Source organism: Pseudopipra pipra, chromosome 6, assembly GCF_036250125.1.
Source record: "Pseudopipra pipra isolate bDixPip1 chromosome 6, bDixPip1.hap1, whole genome shotgun sequence".
Classification (NCBI taxonomy): domain Eukaryota; kingdom Metazoa; phylum Chordata; class Aves; order Passeriformes; family Pipridae; genus Pseudopipra; species Pseudopipra pipra.
Genome location: NC_087554.1, coordinates 58,562,610 through 58,572,131, shown reverse-complemented (window position 1 = coordinate 58,572,131; position 9,522 = coordinate 58,562,610).

Below are 9,522 nucleotides of genomic sequence, written 5' to 3'. Positions count from 1 at the left end.
TATCTTTGTTCCTGCTGCTTTCATCTGTGTTACAAATGCAAGTTAAAAACCTTCAGGGTATTTATGCATCATTCTGGGGAGGAAAGAACTGCCCCTTATATTGTCCTTTAGCAGCTTCTGGTCACTCCTGTGTTCCAGGATGCACAAACTTACTGCAGATTTTTCCTGAAAATTGGTAAATGATACACCTGAGCTAAACAAATGGAAAATTCACCATGAGCACAGACAGATGTCTTCTGAAAGCCAAATTTGAGGTGTTACCTTTCCTGCAGTTCCTTATCTAATGCTGACCCTCTCCCAGGGTGGCAATAGACAGCTGGAGGCAGTGACATTAAGATATCTCTGGAGCAGTTGTCTAAATGATAATGTATCTTCTTTTCTCTCCAGATGGAGCATCTGGTTCTCCTCTGGAAGGTGAAACCCAGAGTGTTCTTGCTTAGGGTCACGCTGAACTCCATGTGGAGATTCTCTGCTAACAGTTCTGGCATCTTCCTCAGCCATTGCATTGGTAGTTGCTCCCCTCCTTGGTTACACAAGTTGCTCTTTTGGTCCTCACCAAATCCCTCCGGCATCTGCTCAGAGTGGTTGGTGCTTCCCTGACGTGCTGCCATCAAGGCAACCAAGTCAACAGGGAAGTGGCTGCAGAAGCCACTTGCTCCTTTGGCTCCTTCCTTTGGGCAGAAGAGCTCTTGTCTGTAGATTTATCATGGAAAGTACTCAAAAACTATGACAGAGACACTAAACAAGTGCAACAGAGATGCACCTGCAGCGTGGACCACACCCACACAGTCCCGAAACAATCTGGCAGCTCAAGTTTCCTCTCAGAGCTAGATTTAGAAAGGTCAGGCCAGCACAGGCATTTTAAGGGAAATAGCTTCATTTTTTAAAGTATTTGAAGTTTTAACATTTAATCTTTCAAGTTAAGGAAAGCCAAGAATTTATGGGAGTGAGGAAGGCATGATGCCTTTAAGAGAATTATTAAACTGAATTAACAAGAGCGACTATTTCTTAACTGGGGGGGAAAGAAAGTAGGAGAATTCAATGCAAGTTAATGCTCCTGGCCAAAGAGTTAAAAGACCCATTCTGCATTTTGTCAGGGAAATTATTTTAAGGAGGAAAAAAAAAAGAAAATATTTATAAGCATATGAAAATATACTCAAATATATTAAATATATGACAAGTGTATATGAGTATGAAAATATTTATGGTGCTTCAGTAAATGCATAGCTGTCATTTCTTGTGAAGAAAATGCAATCTTAATTTTAGTGTTTCCTGTTTCTCGGATGTAAGTAGGTTTCAGTGGCACACAAGGCTGTACTATATACTGTACTTCAGTTAAAGCACCATAAGTTAGGGAAAGGACAGTTATCTGCAGAATTCAGTCTGTTGTGTATATTTTTATATTACTAATGCTGGCTGTGTTGCCATGTGTGCACACTCCAAGCCAACTCGGGATTGACAAACTTGCAGGTATGTAATGATATTGGCACTCGCTCTCTGTTTCCTTATGGAGGAAGCAACAAATGCAAAACTTCAACAGGAATGAAACAAGGGTAAAACAAACACAGAGAAGACACTGAAATGTACATGTTTACTCCAAACATTTAGACAATGTTGAAATTTATGAAAATGTTGTCTTATGGAGAGAAGTCTAGATCTAAGTCAGGCTACATTAGCTAAGGATGGGGAAGAAACTGAGAAATTCTTAGTCCCAGATGAAAATGACAGTAGGTAAGATTCTTTTGCATGGTCTGTAAGTGTAAAATGCAGCCACTGGTACCACCACTCCATTCACTGAACACTGAAACTGCCCTCAAAATGAGAGTATAATTGTCACAATAAGCTAGTGATGAGATGGCTTTTGAGTCAAAATCATTTGTGCCTCACTGTGAGAGCTGCCAGCTTGACCAACTCTGATTTATTTCTGGAAATCCTCATTATTTCATTTCCAGCAGCCCAGGACTAAGGGAATCCTTTTCAGTGAGCACAGTCTGAAGCAGGTTCATGGTACATGTAGTACAGTAACACCACCACCACCTTCTCCCAGAGGTGAGACTCCTACCAGTTGCCCCAGCAAGGTGCCCTGTGCAACACTGGCACTGATGCAGGTGACTGAAAGCCTTGGAATTGGGCTGGTACACCCCAAACACCCTGGAGGATAATTTTATTAAAAAACATTATAATATACAAATACAATATAAATACTACAAAGCGTTCAGAGACAGTGTTACACCAGGGGATTTGTACAATTTTCTGAAAGGGCAACAGCTGCCCTTTCTCACCTGGGAGCAGCCCAAGAGGGGAGGTCTGCTGTTGTGGGAGGAGGTTTTCTCCCATTTTATTGAGTAAACAAGGGTGACAGAGGCAATATATGAATTTGCTTCCCAATGAAGATTTTTAAGGAAGTTTTAGGGTTTGTCTTACATGTTTTCCAAGTGTTTTCCATGGCTGGGGGAAAACCTAAGTTTGTGTTTGTGGTGGGTTGATCCCTGGCTGGAAGCCAGGTGCCTACCAAGCCATGCTGTGACTCCTCTGCCCAGCAGGACAAAGGCAGGGGGAGAAAATAAGATGGAAAATCCTCATGGGTCAAGATAAAGGTAGTTAAACAAAGCAAAAGCAAAGGAAAACAGAGTATTTATTCTCTACTTCCCATCAGCAGGGAAAGTCCAGCCACTTCCTGGGAAGTTGTTCTTCAGTATGTAGTGGTTGGTCTGGAAGAGAAACGTTGTAAGGAAGGAATGCTCTCCCTCCTTCTCCTTTCCCTCAGCTTTTATTGCTGAGCGGGTGTCATATGGTTTGAAACTTCCCTTTGGTCAGTTGGGGTCAGCTGTCCTGGCTGTGTCCCCTCCCAAATTCTTGCCCACCCCCCCAGCCTCCTGGTGAGGAGAGGCAGCTCCATGCTGTGGAGCACTGCACAGCAGCAGCCAAAACACTGGTGTGTTATCAACACCTTTCCAGCTACCAACACGCAGCACAGCTCTGGGAGGGCTGCTGTGGGGATAATTAACTCCATCCCAGCCACACCCAACTCAGTGCAAAAAACATCTTCAGCCTTCCCAGGATGGAGGCTGTGAATGCTCACAGCCATTTAAGACCTGTCCTGCCTTCCAAGAATGATGATTTTGAAGAGATTGTCAGTGCCCTTAGGGCATTAAACACAACACTGCTAAACTGTTGGTAACCAAACAGACCCGCAGGAGAGATCCATGGGTTTGTCAAAGTAAAGTGAAATGAAACAGACTTGGTTTATTATTTCTTCTTACGTAATGTACAATGGCAACCAAGCACAGGTGGGCTGTATGCTGCATCCCAGGTGTGTGTGGTATTAAGAGCTCCTGCAATTTATAAAACCCACACCAGAACACAGTCACTACAACAGAGGACAGAAGGCAACAGCCTCTGTGTGGCCCCTGGTCTCTCACCTCACACCATCTCTTCCACATCCACAGCTCAGCCTTTCTGTTAATTCTCTCCCCTCTGGTTCTTTGAGGAACAGAACAAATGAAAACACAAGATTGCTTTAGCATCACCCATGGTAAAAAGCCTCCATTCAGGTTTATCTTGGGGCTACACAGGATCACAGCCCGGACTTTCCTCTCTCCAATCCCACTGAATTGGGCTCAACCTGGCCCCCCTGCTGTTGAGCCACGCTCTGTGATCAGGCATTTTTTTGTCACCTTCTGCAGCTGAGTAGCAGTCACATAGGCATTGCTGTGTCCACCAAGCTGCCCCGAGTTTCAGTCAAGCAAGTCCCACTCTGGGGTTCCCCAAATGAGTCTCTAAATGGTGCAAAACGTGCTCCTCGTGACATTTGTGCCGAGGGCTCAGAGGTGAGCACCGGGCAGTGGGAGGGAAGGCAGGGCCAAGCTCCTGGGACAGTTTGTGCTCGAGTAACACGACACGCACTTACAGGTGCAAAGCATAAAGGGGTGTGAGGGCAGAGCTGGGTAAAACTCCTTGCTAGGAGGAGAGACATCGAGCTAAAGCACCAACTTGAGCCTCCCTCCCCCCATCCCCAGGCCCAGCTCCTGCCGGACTGGCACAAGCAGCTCCTTGCCTGTGCCTGCCTTCCCCTCCTGCTCATTAGCAAGGAAAATGACGTCAGGCGAACGGAGCTGGCAGGAATCCCACCACTGCGTTTGCTAAATGGATCTATTAAAATGTAAACAGAGATCACATTGCAGGGCATCATCATAAAACACGGCGGGCGACACCTCGGCCGGTTCCCGAACAGCCTTCGACACTGGTGGTGCTGTGCTGCTGCCCCTCTGCCTCGCCCTGCTCACAGTTACCTGGACTTTTCCTTCTCCCTCCAAGCGTTTGTCCTTTGAAGGCTCATAATTATCTGTCACCCCACAGAGGCATCGCTGCACCTTCAGCACATTTTGGAGCCATGCAAGCTCTCTGAGGCTTCCTAAACCAGTAGGAAAACAGGACTCTGGGGCCTTAGTGTCCCCTTGCCATCCCTACAGAGGCCCTTGAGTTTGCAATTTAGCAGTGATGGAGCACAGGACAGGCCACACAGGTTACACCTGTCTCACTCCTGCCTGATACACATCTAGGAGGAGTTTCTATCACCTCTTTGTCTGACTTCCAAATGAACATTTTCCTGCTCTCTCCCCTGCTGCCCCCCCTCGCTCTCCCCAGAGGATCTTAGGAAGCCACCAAACCATGACTTTATTCTCTTTCAAGGACTCTTTAAAGCCAGGTGCACATTCCCCTGCCTGCCACCTGGTCCACAAAAGCTTGACAAAAATTGGGAGGGGGCTGGGGAAAGGTGAGGGGTTGATGACCGTGACTTGCCTTGCTGGCGCTCTCCTCTCTTTCCTCTTCCTTGTGTGGTTTATTTCTATTCTGTTCCTATTCTCTCTGTCCTCTGGGGTTCTAGACCTCGACAGAGGCTTCAAAGCTTTAAATTAACAGAATAAATGACTTCTGCTGGTAACATCATGAACTTTATAAACATTATAAAGCAGCAGCAGCCTCGATGAGCAGAGGAACTGGAAGGGAAGCAGGAGTTCCTGACTGATCAGTTCTGGCATAGATTTCTTATGTGCAGCTGGGGAGCTTTTTGCCTCACTTTCTCTCTTTGTAAAATGAAAAATACAACACTCACTCCCTGTTTGACACACTTAAAAGACAAGCTCTCTGGCAGGACAATCCACTGTTTATCCACAGAACACCACGTACAGCATGTACAGAGCTCTCTATCCATGCAGGAAAACCTTGGACTCTCCTGGTCCCTCCAGCCTCAACAAACACCATGAGCAGGTGGGAACACCTCAGAGGTAAGTTAGTGGCGCTCAGAGAGGAGCTTTTCAGGGAAGATAAAGGGAGATGCTGTTTTGTACCATTCTCTAAAAGCTGATATAATATATATTAATGGGCTTCAAGCCCATTCTTCTCATTAAATGTGTAATAATGGAATCCTCCTGATGGAACAAAATGCATATTATTTATATTTAAAAAGTTGTGCATTTAGAAACCTAGATTCCATTTGGGTTCTAAAGTTTAGAGGTTTTCATTTCACTCCTTTAGAATAACTATGTAACATACCTTTAAAAATGAGCTGGTTTATTTTAGTTATACTGGAGATAATGGGGGGGGGAGAGAAGCAGATTAAATCCTCTCTGAAATCTGGGAAAAATAATCTTTGAGTGACAGAGCACCATTTTCTTCCAGAAGATTAGCAATAGTTTATTATTCCAAGTATATATTTAGACTATTCCACTTACATAGTTGCTTTAATATCAACCATATTAAAGCCTTTTTGATAGCTGACTGCATTTGTCAGTGATTCCGAGCTCCTCCATGTGTTCTGCTACACCAAGTGCCTCTCAGGCCACCATTTCAGCAGGGGTTCACACACACCTGACCCCTCTGCACGTTCCGACAGGTAACAGAGCAGGTGGGCACAATGCTCTGGTCTTCCCACTCTTCTTTTAATATGCTGCATGAAGCCCCAAAATATCAGCAAGCAAGACAGCGCTTTTAGAGCACTTAGTAACATTCTTTCCGTTCGGGGATTAAAAATATTTTAAAACAGTATGTTTCCTGTTCCTTTGGTGATGTCCCACTGCTTGTGTGGTGAGCCAGAGAGCTGGAAGTTATCCTGGTAACTGTCAAGTTCACTGCTGCCTAAAGAACACAAGTTGTCTGAGATCAAGAAGAGGCAAGACAGGGAACACATACAGGAGATTCTTAGTGATACTGGAGAACCGTGGAATCCTAGAATTATTAAGGTTGGAAGAGACCTCTAAGTTCACTGAGTTCAACCATTAACCCAGCACTGCCAAGCCACAGCTACACATCTTTTAAATCCCTCCTGTTTCAATGCCTGACAACACTTTCCATGAAAAAATTCCCTAATATTCGATCTAAACCTCCACTGGCGCAACTTGAGGCCATTTCTTCTCACCCTGTCACTTGTTTCCTGGGAGAAGAGACCAACCCCCCCTGGCTACAACCTTCCAGGGAGTTGTAGAGAGCGATGAGGCCTCCTTTTCTCCAGCCTAACCAGTCCCAGCTCCCTCAGCTGCTCCTCATCAGACTTGTGCTCCAGACCCTTCCACAGCTCCGTTGCCCTTCTCTGGACTCGTTCCAGCCCCTCAACGTCTTTCTTGTCGTGAGGGGCCCAAAACTGAACCAGGATTTGAGGTGTGGCCTCACCAGTGCCCAGCACAGGGGGACAGTCACTGCCCTGGCCCTGCTGGCCACACTATTGCTGACACAGGCCAGGATGCCACTGGCCTTCTTGGCCACCTGGGCACACACTGCTGGCTCAAGTGGGACTTGAGTAACACTCTCTTTTTGTACTGAGATGACACCAGATTACACAGGAAGATAAAACATCTTTAAAAAAATATAGAAAAGGGAATGGAAAGACAACACAAACACAGCAGCAGCTGCTCTCTGCACTGTCTGCTCCAGGCCAGCCACACATTGCTTTATTCTCCTATACCTTGGCTTCTGACCCCACCAGAATGCTCTGGTTTGCATCCACACGAGCCGTGTAGGGATCACTGTGGCCTTTCCTCTCCGAGGTTCCTGACTGTGGTACATATGGAAACCCGGGATTGACAAGGGAAAGCTGCGCAGGAGCTTCACTCGCCCGGCGTGTGGAAAAAACGTTAAGAACTTGAGGGGGTTTATATTTTGCAAACAAAAGGAAGTTCATTTCCTCTGTTAGCTCACCATAACATTATGTGCAAAAACACGCCTGGAGCTCTTGCAATACCTTTACTTATTCCTGCATCTACCAAATTTATTTATAGAGCCATCTGGAAAACGCTGGCTCTTCCTTTACAAGATACTATGGAGCTTTTTGGAATTGTTTCATCAACAAAACTCTAAAAACACCCACACCTACAGAAATTGTCAACAATAATCAAGTCTCAGGCCTTGTTTTTGTTGTATTTAAAGACTATTGACAGGACAGTTAAGACTGTCATATTAATGCATAAATAGATAGCTCTCCATTTGCTAACTTTGACATGTTAATAAATCTAGCAAATGTGTCTAATAATAAATCAGCAAATGGGTCTAATACACATCCCTGTAAGAAACCACAAATACTTCAGCTATGTCTCATTTAAATGCAATCCTGGGGCATTCTAAGTTTAAAAATTAAATGGGAGCAAATTCTTCTATGAAATACAATAAACCTGCAGACTGAGAACATCTGGAGGAAAAGTAAGGTGAAAACTGGGAAACAGGAGTGTCCTGGATGGCAGGTGGGCACATAAAGGGAAGAGCAGCTCTCATCCCCTGCACATGACACTGAGTTAGCTCGAAACAACCAAGTTACAGCTCCCTCACTGTCTAGGCATCCTGGCAGTAAACCACAACAGAAATGTTAAAATAATAACACTATTAAAAATAAATAAGGATTTGGGCCTATTTTAGCCAAGATGTTTTAACAAAATGCCACTATTCATTCCTTGGCATGTGGTGGGATGCCTGTGTGCTCCTGTTCTCACATTCCTGAATTGCCTTCATGCTTTCTCCTATTTGCAGCAGTTAGGACTCAATAAATTCAACCCAACTATAAGAATTAATTCCAACAATCATTTGATCTACTTGTGGCTCCAATACCATACACATCTAGAAGGCTACACAAGCTCTTTATTCCTGCCATGTTACCAGTCTGCTGTCTGGAGGAATCCCTTCTGACCCACATAGCACTGTGTCTTCATTTAGCAAAACAAGATTGTTTTATAAATGCTGATTTTTTTTTTTATTAGGCTGTCCAGTATTGGCTTCAGCTAGACTTTGATTTTTGGGGTGTGAAGCTCAAACACCATCCTACTTGATCCAAGGAACATCCATCCCCCTATTTCTCCTGATCCCTCATGCATCAGTCCTAAATTGAGACAGGTCACCAAGATCATTGTTACAGAGAAGCCCTGAGCCTTTCTTCTTCAAATTATCCCCAAATTACTGTTAGAAAACACTGCACTCTGCATTCTCTAGATGGCTGAGTAAAAAATCTGTTAAAGCAATGTTTGAGATCTCCATCAGTTTGAGGGTTCCCATCAGCAAAGTGTATCAGCCTCTATTTTTCCAAGACATAGTGATCAGCTCACGTACCAACTATTACCCTCCACAGTGCTCTGGTGAGTATTGAAGCTTTGCAGCACTGGGAGATACCCAAAAACATCTTAAATTGTTTAAACACAAACACAGAAACATCTTTCAGAGGCAGGAGCAGCTGGGCAGTAGCTGTCAGAGCACCAGCAGACCCAGAACATCCAGACCAGGGGCTGCACTCCTTCCTCCCTCGTGTGTGATGTGATAAGCAGAAACAAAAGCACATAAAGAAATTAATTTTTCTTTCTAAGACAAGAAACATGAAACTCTGAATGCAAACTTTACATCCAGCAGCAGGGAACAGTTTTTGGCAGCAATAATTACAGTTCAAGGCGGTGTTACAAACACTTTTATCAGTTCTGTTTACCTTTTTGTCTTCATTCTTCATATATCTGCAGTGCTGAAATCAAAGACATAAATCAGAACCACTGGGCTGGGTTTATGGACATTCAGCTCCAGAAGTCCCAGTAAAAGTTAAGGGAGTCACTTCCAGCTATTTGACCTGCTGTGTGTGTATTCAGTATTTTTTTATCTGGACCTGAAGTAGTGAGAATTGGCATACGTTGTACTCACAGGTACTCAACTCCCTTAGTAATCACAAATTCCTGTATTAAAAACATCCAGAAAAGTGGACTCTGGGTCTGAGTTTGTGCTTCAGCTTTAATCCAATATACTCACCAAATCAGTAATATCAAATATATTACCTGGGATGCAACAGTCCTTCGGTGATCTACTGTGTATTCTGAGTTCCCTGGACCTTCTTTCTTCATCACTTTTAGCAGATTTCTCAAAATGATCATTTTAAATTAGCACTGAGAACTCTCCTGAGCTCCTCCCAGCATTTCTCACTGCCAGTTCTGAGTTCCTGTGGCAACAGACTGCTCAAGTACCACCTTTATGGGATTGGAGCACTATCAAATCTTTAGTCAGAGC